The following is an 18669-nucleotide window of genomic DNA, read 5'->3' on the forward strand; positions in this document are numbered from 1 at the left end:
ACCTCAACTGAACACATGAAAACACAAGCTGATGTAGAGGACTGTGGAACATCACAACCAACTAGTGGTGACCAGCTCCTCTCTCCACACTGTTCTCAATCTGACATCACTGAAGACCGTGATGAGCGGGAGGAGACCAGGGAAGGTCAGTCGGTTGTAAACACACTGGATTCACACAAGACACAAACTGTGGAAGAACAAACATTGTCTGTAAGCCACAAGCTGTCCCAGGACCTGCCATCGTCAAAACAAACTCGCTCCACGCAGAGCCAGGCAGGGAAGAAAGGTTTTAGTTGTACAGAGTGTGGCAAAATGTTTAAGCACCCGGCATTTCTGAAGAGGCACACAGTTGTTCATACAGGGGAAAGGCCCTTTACTTGTGCAGTTTGTGGTAAAGGCTACGGCCAAAGTATTCATTTGAAAACACACCTGAGGACTCATACAGGGGAAAAACCCTTTACTTGTACAGTTTGTGGTAAAGGCTGTAGACGTAGTGATGAGTTAAGAGAACACACAAGGACTCATACAGGGGAAAAACCCTTCACTTGTACAGTTTGTGGTAAAGCCTGTAGTCGAAGTCATGAGTTAAAATTACACATGATGAGGACTCATACAGGGGAACAGCCTTTTACTTGTAAAGTTTGTGGTAAAGGCTGGAGCAATTTGAGTAATTTGAAATCACACATGAAGACACATAGGGGAGAAGCCCTTTACTTGTAAAGTTTGTGGTAAAGGCTGTGGTAATGGTGGTGTTTTAAAAGCGCACATGAGAACTCATACAGGGGAAAGCCTTTTACTTGTCTAGTTTTTGGTAAAGGCTGTAATCAAATGCAAGCTATAAACATACATATTAGGTCTCATACAGGGGGAGAAAAGCACTCGGCTTTCACAGTTTGTGGATCTATACATACTCATCCTCTGACTGTCAACCTGAAAACCCTGAACCCCTTCACTCTCCTCCTCCTCCATTTTCTCCTCCCTCCCAACCCCAGATGCCTTCCCCTCTCTCCCACCTGACACTCTTACATCATCCTTTCTCTCTTTTATCTCCTCTGTGTTTGATCGGCAGTGCCTTCTCTCAACCAGGCCAGCACGCCCAAATCCACCGGCTCCGTGGCTATCTGAAACCCTCAGAACAGAGCGAACACCTCTCAGCGTGGCAGAGAGGAAGTGGCACAAAACAAAGCAGCCATAGGAGCCTATCTCACTTTCACTCACACTTTTCTGGCTTCTCCCTCTCCACTGCAAAATCCTCTTTCTACCACACCAAAATTCAGTCCTGTACCTCTAACCCAAGGAAACGGTTTATCACTTTTTCCACCCTCGTCAATCCTCCCCCCTCCACACATTTTCTGTATAATCAATGAGCAAACACTAGAGCTATTTAACATTTAATTTAACACCTGTTTAGAATGATATCAATGCACTTAATGGGAAACTTTCACGTGTTTTCAGACGTTTCAATGCTGAGGTATCCGTAGATATCGCATACTGGGTATCTGTTATTCATTGTTGTGTGGCGTGATAATGCATTGTATATGGGATACTGCTGGATACTGCGCGTGGAGGCGGTGCAGCCACCTTCCACCCCGCCGAGGGTTTCCAAGGAAACAAAGTAAACAGCCGAACCGCCATGTTTCTTTTTAACGCTGTATTCTCTTGGACTTATTAAACACTCTCAACGTCTTTTTGTGGCATGTGATTTACTGCTAAGATATTTTAGGATAGTATTTATTTATTTGAACGTCATATGTGCGGTCAATTCACCATATTTTATCACCCCGACGTTTCTTTGAATGAATATATATAAATCTATAGTCAAACATCATGATATACATACAAGACAATCCGGTTTAGTGTATCCGGCTTCGACGCCGTCCAGATACATATAATCAAATAGCTTGTTTCCGTTCCCGGTTTTGACCTGTTTGGAGTGTTCAGAGTCTGGCTGAACGTATAGCGACGGCATGTTGGGTTTATTATTTGATTGATTTATCTGAACGTCATATGTGTGGTCAATTCAACATGTCGGAGCCAATTTAAACATTTTGCCCTGACGTTGGGGCTAGAACCGGCCGCGGCGTTGATACGCTCATGGGTAGCCAGATAAGTCGCCCTCTTTCAAAGTCGCCCCTAAACTCGTTTCCCAACGGGTCTGTGGCCTTAAGCTAGATGCAGAATAGACTATAATCAAATATTTGCTTCTGGGGGTCCCTGGAACAAAATATTTTGTGATGGGGGTCCGTAGCCAAATATACATATCATTCTGGGGGTCCTTCACATGATAAAGTTTGAGAAACACTGATGGCAACATAAGTTTTTTTCAGAAAATTGAATGAAGACATTTGTAGAATGTGCCTATCAGTGGTTAAGGACCCCCAAAATGAGTTTTTGGCCGTGGACCCCCATTTCAAAATATTTTGTTCCACGGATGGACCCCTATTGCAAACCTTTTTGTTCCAGGGACCCCCAGAAGCACAGATTTGATTTTAGTCTAATCTGCATCTAGCTTAAGGCCACAGACCCGTTGGGAAACGAGTCTGGGGCGACTTTGAAAGAGGGAGAGTTTTCTGGTATTCCGCTCATGTAGCCGGCTGAAGGAGCTTGATGAACGGATACATTCGTATCCCAGGTAGATACACACTGGATGTCTTTGTCTGTTCAATTTGTATTACCGTCTTGATTTTTTGCAGCGAAAATAACAATATTCTACAAAGGTTTCTGCACTATACAGTATCTTGTTTTGATTACTTTCTTAGGGAGAATGTATTTTATGCCTTCAGTCTTCTTTCTGTACATTTATAATGATGTTTTGGTCGTTCTTATTTTATTATTATTAGGCTATTATCATTATTATAATCATGCCTTCAGTCTTCTTTCTGTACATTTATGATGATGTTTTGGTCGTTCTTATTTTATTATTATTAGGCTATTATCATTATTATAATCATGTCACATTGTGATACTGTTAGCAGCAGTGTTTTATGTTTTGCATCGAAAATATAGTTTCTGCATTAGCCTATATCTTGTTTTGATTTATTTCCTGGTCATTATTGTATTGTTATTATCATGTTGTGCTTTATATGGAGGCAGGTTATACTGTTGGCAGTATGTCTTTAGCAATGTATAGGCTATTACAAAGTTATCTCATTTATATATCTAAAGGTAGTCAGGATCTGCAATATATGACGCTGAATGATAGATGTTTGAAATAGTTTGAGTCCAATAAATGTAATTAAAATATGATCGAACGGGTAGATCTATATTTGGTTCCATTTCACAGTCAAGTATGGAGTTGTCCCTGGTCTTGCTCGATTTAATTTTTCAGCCTTTAAAATGCTGTACAACCTTGGAAAGTGTTTGCTAAAGCTGTATTTTTATTTATATTATTATAATTGTTGTAAAATAATCAGAATCAATTCACATTACAGGTTTACAGCTGTAAAAAAGTGGTGATATGCAGCTCTGCCAGTATACTGCATTTAATATAGGCTATTTGCAATTATCATTTTATAAATGTCAGTGTAGAGGAACACAGGATAAGCAAATGGAGTATTAGAGCCTTCATGAAATGTGCCATTAACCTTTTTTTTATCAAATATTTGTATTTGTATTATCTTGTTGCCTTAGCACTCCTAAGGATCTTTATTTGATGCTGAAAGCTAAAATGTGAAATCAAAAACGGATCTTTTTGAACAAGTACATCCGACTACTTCAACTCCATACCATGTTGAGGTCCCTGTCACTCAAAGCGCTGCGAGCTTGTCCATCAGCCATTTTCTGCGTAGATTTTCCCAAAATATGGATGCTTGGGTTAAAGTGGTTAACACATTACAAACCAATATACAGTACAACCCATTAATCTACAACACATGGTCAACTGGCCACCCGGGACCACATGTGGTCGTCACCTTCACTTGATGAGGCCTGCAGGTTTAATATCGGATTACTTATGATTGATTTCATCTTATAAATATAAAAAATAGCCAAAATACAGTCTACTACCATTGTGTGACATAGAATGATGGTTTTAATTTACAAAGATAACAGGTTTCCCTGGAGTCTGGAAATGGTGTCCCTCCCAAAGTTACCCACCCCTGATCTACAAATTGCAATATAGACCATTATACCTTTATCCAAATACAGTATTCATAATAGATGAGGAACGAGGGCCAAATGTATAGATGGACAGAAATAAATACATTTAATTTATTTTCAAGTATGGTCAGTTGGACTCAAATCACCATCACAATGCTCATCATCATAATCATTAAGGCTTCGGGAACCTTCTTTGTTCTAATGGCAGTTTCTCTACTAAGCCACTATACAGTACATATCGACAAAGACTGCTTGAAATTAGGTATCGTTGTATGTGTCAAATGAATCAACAGACACACTATATGCACGCACATACTGAAGCAAATGCAAAAAAAAAGCAGTCTGCAGTGCATGGATATGCTATTCATTATCTGGGTAAGGCAGGCAGTGGACCTACAGTAAAGCAGGAAAAGGTTTTTACTAATATCGTGAGTAATATCAATAGAGGTATTCAACAACGTTATCGAATATCAAAGGTTTTCCTAATATCGCCCAGCCTTAATCATCAACATCATCATCGTCGTCCTCCTCCTCCTCCACCACCTCAAAATCACCATCATCACCAGGCTTTTGTCGCTGGTTCATGGCTGGTACTAACTGTGGGGGCTACAATAATGTAGCACCCAGCCATGAACCAGCGACAACAGCCCTGCTAATTGGGCTCAGCCCTATTAGCACAACTGGTTGTGCGTTGGACTGGCGAGTGGGAGTCCTGGGTTCAATCCCCGCTTCCGCGCATCACTACACAAGCAAGAACAGCATTGACACCAGGGTGATTTGTGTCATTCATGGATGCCTGTAGGGATGCATGCTGCTGTTGAAGGTGTTGGACCATGCTGCTCATCTCACGCTGAAGCAAGCCCTTCTCCTCAGTAGCCCGGTTCCTAAGGTGCAGAGCATCAATGGCACGTATTTTTATGGACCGTGGAACATCACCCTCCTCCATCTGTAAAGATAAACAGGGTAAAACAACCATCTAGTTTAGAAACTCCTGACACATGAGCTTGTAGATATTTAATAGTAGTTAATTTTATTTTTCAATCCAAAATGCGTATAACAATAAATTTTCTAGCACAAAATGAATAACATCGCTGTTATACTGCAAGTGATATTAAGCTATCAGCAACTTATACTGTAGTATCAAGCCTTTAAGGGTTAAAGGGGAAGACCACCCATTTTCAATATTGAACTATGTCATTAATATACCTTAGAGGAGTTGTGTGGAAATAAAACAAAAAAGTTCCCCCTCTTCTGTGTTGCCTAGAACTGGAGGATTGATTTTGGGGTTTGATTGTAAATCACAACTTGATGACATCAAACATTGTGATATCAAGAACTTTTGAAAACGGACAAAACACATTTCCAGCTGATCAGATTATTTTTCATTGAAATCAGCAAAAATCTTGTGTTACTAACACAGCCAATAGCCACTTTTCCTTGGTAAATGCGAGTCTGCAAGATGATTTTTTGTCATATCTCGAGAACTGTGTGACCATTGGTCATATAACTTGGTGTTCTGTGTTCACATGACCGAGGCCAGTCAAATGGCACCATGTACCAAACCAAAAATTAAAATAAAATATATATTTTTTAGATCTGCTGTTTTTGTGGACAAACGGCCGGCCATTTCTCGAGTTGAGAAGCTAGCTATGCCTTGTAACTCACATTTCTGGATTCAGAATTCAAACGCCTTTCCAATGACACCAAGCATGGCCAAGGAAAGTGTTTCCAGGAGATTTTAGCCCAATAAATGCTTATTTTTAAGACAAAAATAATAGCCAAAAAACGGGAGCCTATAAGTCTTGACTGAAATGGCTGTTCTTAGTGATTTTTTTTTTTTTTTTTTTTGGCTGCGCCGCTGAGGAAGTGATGCCTAAGTCGTCCTCGGAATTCCGCACGCGTTGGTGCGCCATTCAACAACGCCGGGCGCACCGTTCGGCAGTCATGCCCTATTCCCCACCGGAAATTATCATAATATTATACAAAATATTAATATCAATAATTCAACGTTCAGACAAACGGGTTCGAGATCGGTGTCTTCGGATCCGTCTCGGTGAGACGGACGCAATGGTACCTTCCTGGTTTACGTAGCACTAAGGGAACCAGAGAAAGGCAATGGGGAAGTTTTCAAAGAAATATTCAGCACATATGCTCGGGTACTATTTATTTGAAAAACTGAAACTAAAGAATTCATAAAAATGAACGGAGAGGTTCCATGTACTCAGGGGAGTAAGGTGCACCCAGCTGTGCATTGAAATTGAATGGATTCTTTGATGAAAATAAATAATCAATATATTAAAGTATTGAATATAAGATTTTTGAGAAAAATAGCAGATCTACAAGCTCACAGCTATGTATCGCTATTTTTCACTGGTTAAAGCATTCAATTTTAGGCCTAAATGGGTTAGAGATGTTCTTGGAAAATAGCATGTGACCCTCAATGACTTGTACATTGTTTCAATGCTCTTATTGTCCACTAGATGGCAGCAATGCCTTGTGTAACCAGCACTGCCTGGTTTAAATAGTATGTTTGTGTACATGATGCTCATGAAAGGTGAATAGGCTACTTTCATTAAACATTGTATTGTAACATTGAGAGACTACTATACAAACAGTAAGTATATACAAAGAAGGGGCAGGGGAATCAGTGAGAATAAACTTAAACCATGAAGAAGTAGGGTTGGAAGCCAACAAGGCATATTCCAGTAGCTCTAATGTCATTGGATTCCATTTATCCAGTTTACCATTGATGAAAATAATGGGCCTCTTTTGAAGCTTTTCTTTTCAGTTCTGCTCCTTGAAGCTTAATGTGGGTGTCATGTTGGTTATGCAGCCAACTATGCCAACTATATGCTATTTATGCCAATTTCCACACAAAGCTTCTTGAGCATATGATGTTATAGCCCCATATAGAACCTCACCCGTCGCTGCATACTGTTGTGCTCCGAGATGAGGTCCTAGAAACATGGCCGCTGGAATCGTGCGACAGCCTCCACATCACAGTTGGAAAACACACAAAACGAAATTTTGTCCAAAAAGTAACGGCAGTTCCGAGCTCCCAAACTGTGAAAACCTCACCTCGGTACATAAAACATGAACCGCGGCATGAAACAACCCCTTAAAATCGCTAGTTTTGTCAGCCGGTAATGTTTACAAGCCTGGAAGTTGCAGCCGGAATGGCAGCATTAGCACCCTCTCTGGTCGAACGTCTGTTCGAATGCAGCGACGGTTGCCCACACGGAAGAAAAATATATGAACATATATGTTTTTAATATATGCATGCATATATGTCTAACATATATGCCACATATAAAAAAATGGCCGCCTATATGTCATATATGTCATATGTGTGCATATAAACATATATGTACATATATGTATATATGCACATATGTTTATATATGGTCGCAAGATATATGCACATAGCCTACCAGTCAAAGGTTTGGACAGCTTCTATTCAATGTGTGTTTGAGAAGCTGTGTCCAAACCTTTGACTGGTATGTACACATATATATGTAGAATATATGCACATATATGCACCACATGTATGTACATATATGTGTTAAATGATACACATACCATACTCTATATATACCTACAGGAATACAAAATAAAACACACAATCTTGAAGTCATTATTAGCATTTATTCACATACAAGCAGAACTCAACTGACACTGATTCTGTATGTTCCATTTGAAAACTGAACTGACGACATATCGACTGCTGTAGCCTGGCACATTAATGGCCACACAGTGTGTGTGTGTGTGTGTGTGTGTGTGTGTGTGTGTGTGTGTGTGTGTGTGTGTGTGTTGTGTGTGTGGGCAGTAATTAACATACAGGCACATACTTACAGAGAATGCAAAATGTCCATTGCAGTGCAAAAAAGTAGAAGTGACATGGGCTGGACTCCCAGCAAAGCCGCACAGGAACAGTCAGTAACAATTATTCCAGTTAAGTTACAGTTGTCCAAACGACCGCTGTGTCTCTCATTGTATAACATTCACAAAGGACTTTCCCAGTCTCTCACATCTCCGTCCTGGGTAGATGAATCTATCGGATCCTCTGTCTATCCAAGGAAGGTGGAGGGGGTGGGAGGATATCCAGCGTCCTAGCCATTTGCATCCTGGCCAATTAATCCTCCACCCCCTACAAGGAGAACCCAACAACGGAGCCCGCCTTCCTCACCAGTCTGTTGAGTTGAAGGTGTCACTCGCTCAGTTGTTCCTCCCCAGCACGTTATTCCACATTAATAAAAAAAAAAACTGTTTGGTGGCAAAACGATCGCAGTCTTCTCAGGAAGAACAGCCTGCTCTTCCCCTTGCTGTGAATCACCTCAGCGTTGTCCAACCAGTCTTGATGTTTCCACCGATACTGCCTTCCATCCAGCTCCGGGGCTATACCGTAAGATTGGAGACAGAGAAGATGAAATTAGCTATAATAGCACATTAAACATGTTTTCCCCTAGCCCATATAGAACCTCTGCTGCATACTGTTATGCACCGCGGGATGGAAAATCCTACTCTGGGAGCATGGAACTATCTTTACTTTTTGGATATGAACCTCTACCTCGGCGTGGAGGCATTCTACTGCAGCCCAGGGATATCCGCTTAGGACCTCATCTCGAGTAGCACAACGGTATGCAGCGGAGAGTGAGGTTCTATATGGGGCTAGTTTTCCCCATGTTCGGTCCTTTGCTCAGTCAGTGGGGGATGTTACAATATTACATTAAAAAGTATTTGACTAGACTGGGAGGGGCGGCATAGCTCAGGGGTAGAGAAACCGTTATTAGAGCACGAAGGGTTCCCGAAGGGTTCCCAGTTCGAATCCGGGCTCCCCCTGAGTTAATGTCGAAGGATCCTTGGGCAAGACTCTGAACCCCTAATTGCTCCCGGTGAGCAGGTTGGTGCCTTGCATGGTTTCCTCCGCCACCGGTGTATGAATGTGTGCGTGAATGGGTGAATGTAATGCACAATCTCTGTAAAGCGCTTTGGATAAAAGCGCTATATAAATGCACCATTTATTTTATTTATTTTATTTACTGGGAGAGACTCTCACCACTGCAACATCATGTTGAAGCTGGGCAGCATTTCTTTACTAACTACTGCACAATTTGTCAGACACATTATTTCCCACATATAACCAATGCAATGGTGACATCATACTGTATATCTGAATATACTTTACAAAACGTGTAAGTGTAAGATAAACTTACTTTGAATCTTTTCCACTTTGGTGGGGTCCAGCATATGTTTGCCCTCGAGCTCTGGAACAACACCATGCCTCCCTGTGACAACTGCATCCTTCCAGTTCTTCAGTCGTGAAGAATTTGTCAAACAGCTGGTGGAACAGGCGACTGCAGTCCTTCTTAGCACTGTGGTGAATGGCTACCTGTTCCAACGAGAACACAGAGTCCACAGCCAGTGAACAAAGATTCCATGATTAACACATTTCACAAAGTTTCTGCTCTTCAAGTGGACCATGGAAACAGACCATTGTGTGATCTAATTAGGCCTGGTTTACACTGGCAGCCAAACCCAGCCTGAATCAGATCTGTGTCACATCCGGGTTGGAATCTGATTGGTTCCATGTGACCATTTAAGCCAATCGGATTCCAATCTGAATGTGACTCAGATCTGAATTAGGCTGGATTTGACTGCCAGTGTAAAGCAGGCCTAAAGGAAACTTAACTTTCTAGCTCTAACAGATCACAAAGCGTAGTATGGGATATAGTTAAGATAGTTAATCTTCTCACTGTAGTGTGAAATGTATATTGAACATGTTCGTCTACCTCCCAAATTTTTACCTGGACTATAATCGTACCATCAAAAATGTAAAATCCATTATACATTTATACATACCTGGATATAGCTCTTGCACAATGGCCAACACCTAAACTTTTCACATTGGATCTGCCATCTCCATGTCCCCAACCATCTCAACAAGTCCCTGTAGAGCTTGCAGGTGTTCAATGCCTGGAATGAAGAGGAAAAAATATTATGACAATCCCAACATATTCAAAGGTCGAGTACAAATAAGTGTTAAATAGCGCTATATTCTGATAACAGTCATTGCTATGCCATTGCTATGGAATATTTATTTTCTCAGTAGCAGGGATTGTCATGTTCAACGGCAACCTTCTCTCCCCATCTCTCCAGTAAACAGAAAATGTAAAGTTTCAAGTGAGACAAAGAAATGAGCTGACAGAATTGACAACTGCAACACTATGCTTCATTTTTTGTGAATGGTGGGTGACCCAGCCAGGGTAGGGGATATTTATAACAACACACCCGGGGTCTAGAGTAACTTAAAGAGATATTCCAATTTCAAAATTACTTTTTGTCATTTTAGCATCTAATCAGGCTTTTGGGAACACCCAGGACAGTTTTTGAATTTCTTCATTCAGTATTTAGATTTAGAAGCAGACACATATCAGTCGCTGATTACAGATGAGCATGGTCATTGCATAATTTCAGAAAAGTATAGTTTTAAGGGTGAATATTAGGGACAGTACAGTGAGCCATCTTAAAAACTTTAATTGAACTGTAACCTTACCTAGATAAACTTCAAAAGGTGGTCAATGGCTTGTCGGGCTGAGAGCTTTCCTGGTCTCGTTGCGGCCTTGAGGTGAGGGTGGCATGTGGTGGATAAGGCAAGATGGAGGACAGCTCACTGTCCCATCCTGAAAATACAAGGGTGGGGGGAAACAAAGACATTTTTACTAAAATCTGTTTACATTTTGGTTTCAAAACCATCCCCTCTTCCATTAGTATTATTCCTTTAATTCCAGCGTACCATTTTCCAGTTCTTCTGTGGTGGATTCAGCATTATGAAGCAGATCTACATGGTCGCCTGTCTGGGTGAGTCCACAGCTTTGTTCAAGGACTTACTCCATGTAGTGAGTAAGTAGGCCACTTCTGCAGCGATGTCATCACCAAACATCAGACTGAAATCCTGTGTCTGCAGACAGGATGGAATACAGACAACATGGCATACATTTTAATGGGTTCACCCTATGACCAGGGATGTGATCTGTTTAAAGTCATTTTTCATTTCAGTTTGACTTTAAGGCAAGACAAAGAGCGACATACCATTCCTGCAATGTCAAGAAATCTTGTAAAGGTGGTGAATATTTCAGAGGACTTCACTGGGTCATGAACCATTGTTTGGCGATGGGTGAAGGTCTGTTTCATCTTCTCCTTGACCATCATCAGTGCGATGCCCTCAAGACACTGGGTTTCTGTCGTTAGCTGAAGAAACCCACTCCCATCTACTGGATTGTAATACTGCTCCTAAAAAACAAGAACGTGTTTTATTTTTTCTCCTTAAAAAACTAAACACATGCCCTTGTCTGGAGAATTGCTAAAATCAAGGTCAACAGGTCTGATATCTGTGACGATCAACTTGTTGGGGTTAGGAGAAAGGTATGTACTTGTAGGGGTTAGGAGAAAGGTATGTTGGGACTTGGGACTAGTTCTGACCAATGGGCCATGGCTTGGAGCAGTGGTTCCCAAACTATTAGCTCAAGAGAAATTATGCCCAGGACCCAAGCTAGTGAAAACAGCAGATCTACAAGCTCACAATGCGGTGCGACGCATTGTGAGCTTGTAGATCTGCTGTTTTCACTAGTTTAGGCCATTTTCACTAACTACTTTTTTATACAAATATAAGGGACGTTAAAAAATGTGTCGGCGACCCACATATGGATTCCGACCCACTGCTTGGGAACAAGTGGCCTAGTGGGCACCCACGCGATTTGCTACAATGTGATGTTGGGTTTAGTTTCTCAAAAACGTTAAGACAGTTTTTACCCCTTACACCAGAGGGCCACTTGTCTTTTTACTGGACCCCCTTGCGATGCCCACCACAGTAGCAAAAATGCACTATAGGCCTATGCACATTAAAAAATTATTTAACATGTGAAATTCTAACTATAATCAAAATCACATACCTGTCAGTGGCTGAGTGTTTCTTCTCTTCTTTTGTCCCTCTGAGGCTTCGTTTTGAAGTGTTTTCACTCTCCATGCAAGAAACCCACTCCCATCTACTGAATTGTAATACTGCTCCTAAAAAACAAGAACGTGTTTTATTTTTTCTCCTTAAAAAACTAAACACATGCCCTTGTCTGGAGAATTGCTAAAATCAAGGTCAACAGGTCTGACATCTGTGGCGATCAACTTGTTGGGGTCAGCATATAGAAAATTTGTTGAAATTTAGTTGAAATCTCACTCTTGTCTTTTCGAGCAATTCCAGGAGTGAGGAGTAAGGAAGTTAGACTTGTATTATGTACTTACATAGCCCAAAGTGCCCTAGCAGGGATCGGCCAGGTATGGAAACAAGGCAGTGATTTGCGTAGTCCTCTTTAACACGCCTTGAAGGACTCTTCCTACAGTGTGCACGCACACGCACACACACACACACACACACACACACACACACACACACACACACACACACACACACACACGTACGTTATCAATTCATTAAACCAATTTGATTCCAGAAATTAAATGAAATGATCTGACAATGATGATGGATCAAGCACATGCCTCCTTTGAGTGTCAGATGTGTGTCATTTTGTCTGGCTGGTGTCAGTGGTGTTAACATCAGCTCCACTATAAGATCTAACATCAAAAGTAAACAACACTAAATACAAACTGGTCAAACATTGGCCAAATTGTCAGCTGATATAAGAAAGAGGCAACCAATGTGAACATAGCAGATCTACAAGCTCACTGCAGTCCAAGTGCTTGGTGGGTGGAGGGTCCCCAGTTAAAATGTGAATATTTTGGGAGGTCCCCATGCAGTTCAAATGTGATTATTTGGGGGGCTAACAGTCAACAACAGATTAAAATGTCAAGGTCTCCCCTTAACTCTAACAGTGTACAAATGGAACCAAATTAACCTGTTAGGGGTTGTTTGGTTCCATTTGTACACTCTCTGCTACCATTGAACAACTAGCAAATTGACATTAGCTAGCTAGCTACAAACAACACATGCTGCTAACATGGAACAATTGCTAACTAATGTTAGCTTATAGCCACACTACAGTACACAGCAAAGCACCTATGATAACACAAATCAAAAAAACTGCCACTTCTATCAAAAGGGCATAGTATAAGCTATTCAACACAGTTGGAACATTCAGTTCCTTTAGGATGTACTGTAATAACTTTAGCATCAGTTAGCATTAGCTTTGTATTTGTCTACTGGTTAGCATGGGCCCTTCAGGAAACACCACAGACAAAAACACCACAGACAACAACACCACAGACAACATTCTTAACATACATTATCCAGTGGTTATGTATTGTTTAAATTTCACCTACCAAAAGGAGATATAAATTTAGTCCATGAGAGAGCCTTCAGCCTGCATTCACACTCACTGGCAGTGGCAGTGAGTCACTGAAAGCAATTCAAACAAACCGGTTCAATCCAGTTTCACTCTGCAGGCACATCAAAGCACTGTGTGATGTCACTGGTCTAACCAAGTTTGGGAACTTAACCCTGTAACTGCTGATGCAACAATGCATTGTTTCTCATGTGATGAACAACACTTATGCAAAGATTATATTAGATAATAAATTGATTGATAATGATAATGGGTAATAATATAACTATTATAATTATAATACATACTATAAATAATTTTAATAATATAATTAATAGCCTATAATTATATTAATAAATCCGGATGTTATTTTACATAGGAATGTTATATTAGTTTTATATTAAAAAACACACAGCATCAATTATATATTTTTTCAGATAAAATACACGTATTCTGACTTGATTTTTGACATCCGATGTAGTTGGTCGCGTGAAAATGCTGGCTGTCCGTCACGTCACACTTTTCCCCAACTCATATCTCTGCCACCGTTGCCCCATGCCAAACTTTGCACACACAGTCCTTGCCTGGCAAACCACAACCTCCACCCCTCCCAGGACCCCCGGAGCTCCAGGGACCCCCTGTTCCAGCTGCCAAAAGGTGCAAAAATGACCAAATGACCACCCCAACAGGGCTGCTCATGGGGAATTCCCGAGGGGCCACCGACTCCGGCTGCTCCAGAACAGATCCAAAAGTGATTGCACCCCCTAGTGGAGCACCCCCTCCACTGCAGTGCACATAAAATGCCGTAACTCGGCCTAGGAGCGACCGGGAGAGCCGGGGCCGGTATCCACGCGTCCGCCTCGGCGGCGCGGAAACAGCCATTCGTAGACCGCCACCTAGTGGTGGACCCCTGCCACTGCAGCACGCTAAAAAGGCCATAACTCGGCCCCCCAGCAACCGGGGTGACCTGCATTAAGTAGAAAATAAGTACTATGATAAATTGTGTTATATAAAACTTATATGCACATTATTTTGCAAATAAAAGTGAGATGTAGGCATTATGCAAAAAGTCAGACATATATGAGCTATTTATGAGGCATTATATATGACATATATGCATAAGGTCAGACATATATGAGCTATATATGAGACATTATGTATGACATACATGCAAATATATGACCATGACTATGGCATATATGTTGATATATATAAGCCATATATGACACATATATGTTCCTATATATCCACATATATGAACATATATTACCCTGAATATGGCATATATGCAACATATATGTTTCATATATGTCACATATAATATCATATATGTGCATATATTTCCTTTCCGTGTGGGTGGGGCTACGTTCTTTTTTGACAAAATTTCGTTTTGTGTGTTTTCCAACTGTAGGGTTGCCACCCGTTCCGTATAATACGGAATCGTTCCGTATTGGACAATTAAAAGATGCGTTCCGTATTGAACCAATACGGAACGCGGTTTGTTCCGTATTTAACCAAATGCCCCATAAAGGTCTGTCACACAAACGTCAACACAGAATTTAACAATAATGAATGAAATAAAACACAGGAAAAGACAGCAAAAGGAGGGAGAGGCACGAAGGACCGCCTATGAGGCGGCTCGCAGTCGCTGCGGTGCGCTCTACGCTCTGCCTACTGTCTCGTCTCGTCTCCTCTCCTCTCCGCTAGCCCGGCCCCTGTCTGCATATGCACCAGGGGCGTAGGGAGCGGTAGGCGAACGTGGCGACCGCCTACCAACGGTGATTGACAGCGACATGCAGTGCATATTATGCACTGCATGTCGCTGTCAATCACCGTTGCCTAGTTACAGTCAGGCAGATGCACACCGTGCGCTTTAAAAGCAGAAAAGAACTAGTGCTGCATGGTTAATCGTTTTCAAACCGAAATCGCGATGTGAAATCCCGCGATTAGCGAATCGCAAAGGCCAGGTTTCTCTGCGAAGTAGACTTCCCAAGCAATATGGAGACGTTTTAATTTTTTAAATCCCTTCATAATTGACTAAAGCAATGATAAAATCAAACTGTGGTGACTTTCTTTGCTTCCACGCATCTCCGCTGAAAGAGAAAGTGAATGTGATTTTTTGGCACAGTGGCCACTGTGCAGGAGCATGGGAACAGCATGGGAACTAGTAACTGTAACACCTACAGCACCCCTATGGGGAAGTTCTCATTTTTTATTTAAATAAGAAAAGAACAAATCAAACATAGCAAGAATACAATATAGGTTATACCATGTTGTGTGTTATAGTTATAACTATTCTATGCATTTCATGGGTTTGGGACTGCATTTCTTCGCCGGCCGGCGGCTGTGCCACGCGCACGGAACGCACCCACCACGTGCCCAGAAGAGGTGTTCCTTATTTCAATTTCTGAAAGGTGGCAACCCTATCCAACTGTGATGTGGAGGCTGTCGCACGATTCCAGCGGCCATGTTTCTAGGACCTCATCTCGGAGCACAACAGTATGCAGCGACGGGTGAGGTTCTTTATGGGGCTAATGATGTTACCCCGTTCACCAGCTTACAGTATCTGAAGGCATTGAACACATTCACTGTGACATGGGAAGGCTTTAACCCATTTAGGCCTAGAATTATTGAATGCTTTAACCAGTGAAAAATAGCAGCTATACAAGCTCACAGCGCGGCACCGAGTGCCGCGCTGCGAGCTTGTAGATCTGCTATTTTTGGAAAAAGTCGTGAAAATGTGTGCAAATCTTTGAATATATATATTTTCAAAGCGAACGTTTGTAACACAAATTTTGCTTCTGGGTGGTCCTTGGAACTAGATATTTTGACATGTGGGTCCGTGGCCAAATACATATCAGTTTGGGGGTCCTTCACATGAAAAGGTTTGAGAACCACTGACATAGTAGTCTCTCAAGAACAGACTAACTGAGCTCCAGTTAAGTGAAAAGGACCTTTTCTTTGACGATGGCTGGCCGGATTGCTGACATAGAAACATAGGTTTTTCAAAAAACCTTAGAAGGATTTAAAAGACACTTATAGAATCGGGTCAAAATTCTAATTTTCAAGATTTTTCAAAAATCACAGATCTACAAGCTCGCAGCCCGGCAATCGGTGCCGCGCTGAAAGCTTGTATATCTGCTATTTTTCAACAGTTAAAGCAGTCAATAATCCAAGGCGTAAATGGGTTTTAATCAGCGCAGCATCCATTTTCTGGGACACCAACCTAATCCCATCCACGAGCCCTGCATGACTGGATCATTGTGTTTATGATGTACTGTGATTGTAAAGCGGACAATACCAAAACTATGCTTAGAGGCTTGTGACAACAATAAAGGTAATGTGTTTGACTCATACTAAGAGCTAATAATGAGAAACACAAGGCTATCACATTACAAGCTTCCAACATCCACCCAACAGGAGCCAGCGCCGTGCAGCCACAGTTTGATTGTGATTGCGTGCCACCATCGTTGCCATGGCCAGAATTCATTTGGGAGGACAAACTGTTCTGCATTGCAATAGAACAGGGGTCTTCAACAGGGGGTCCGGGACCCCTAGGGGGTCCGCAGAGTTACTACAGGGGGTCATCCAAATCTTCCAATCCTTTTTATATTAACAACTTGAACCCTAGTGTCCGTATTCTGAGAACTGTAGCCAAAAATAGCAGATCTACAAGCTCACAACGCCTCGCGCTAGATCGGCTATTTTCTATTGTAGATTTTTCGGCAAAGAGGTTTGGTGTAGAGGGGGAAAAGAGCAGACTAAGTACAGAGTGAAAGATCAAGTTTATTAGGTAATGACGGCTCAAGTGGTTAAATATCTGAAAACACAAATTGACATGAATTCAAAATACACTGATGATTGTGCTGTCAAACAATGAAACTATATGGAATCTATGAAAAGCTTGTGGGGGTCCCTGCTTCATCTTTCTCTTAACTGAAAACGTTGAAGACCCCTGCAATAGAACATATATGAGAACAGATGGACCTTAGACCATGCTTGCTGCAATAGAACATAATAGTCCATGGGCCAGACGAGTTGTCGGTATCAAAAAGGTGGCAAAGGTTACCATGCATTTTTGAAAAGCTCTATATCTGTAGATTATATTTTGGTATGATAACAATTTCTTAGACCCAGCTAAATTGGTGTTATCAGCCGCTAGAGTTGGTGTCCCATTGACTTTACATTACAGGGAAAAAAAGCTAAAAATTAATCTGCTTTAAGTAGCATATGAGGGGTTAAACTAGGGGGTTTTCATGATGCTGAATCCATTGCAAGCATCTGTTTTGTACACAAAACATTCCTTGGGCTAAAAACTGTCCCACAAGACTATGGTTTAGTGATGAGTCATCACTTTTCACACTCTTGTGGGGGCTATTTTAGCCCCAGGAATGTTTTTTAAGCAAAACAGATGGTTGAAATGGATTCAGCATCATGAAAACCCCCTAGTTTGACCCCTCTTATGCATTTAAAGCAGATTCATTTTTAGCTTTTTTTTCCTGTAATGTAAAGTTAATGGGACACCAACTCTAGCAGCTGATAACACCAATTTAGCTGGGTCTAAGAAAGGGTTATCATACCAAAATATAATCTACAGATATAGAGCTTTTCAAAAATGCATGGTAACCTTTGCCACCTTTTTGATACCGACAACTCGTCTGGCCCATGGACTATGAGAACAGTTGGACCTTAGACCATGCTTGCAATAGAACATATATGAGAACAGTTGGACCTTATACCATGCTTGCCAATAGAACATATAGAGAACAGTTGGACCTTAGACCATGCTTGCAATAGAACATATAGAGAACAGTTGGACCTTAGACCATGCTTGCAATAGAACATATAGAGAACAGTTGGACCTTAGACCATGCTTGCCAATAGAACATATATGAGAACAGTTGGACCTTAGACCATGCTTGCAATAGAACATATATGAGAACAGTTGGATCTTAGACCATGCTTGCCAATAGAACATATATGAGAACAGTTGGACCTTAGACCATCAATAGAACATATATGAGAACAGTTGGACCTTAGACCATGCTTGCAATAGAACATATAGAGAACAGTTGGACCTTAGACCATGCTTGCAATAGAACATATAGAGAACAGTTGGACCTTAGACCATGCTTGCAATAGAACATATAGAGAACAGTTGGACCTTAGACCATGCTTGCTGCAATAGAACATATAGAGAACAGTTGGGCCTTAGACCATGCTTGCAATAGAACATATATGA

The sequence above is a fragment of the Nannobrachium achirus genome (assembly GCF_963921795.1).
Source record: "Nannobrachium achirus genome assembly, chromosome: 8".
Classification (NCBI taxonomy): Eukaryota; Metazoa; Chordata; class Actinopteri; order Myctophiformes; family Myctophidae; genus Nannobrachium; species Nannobrachium achirus.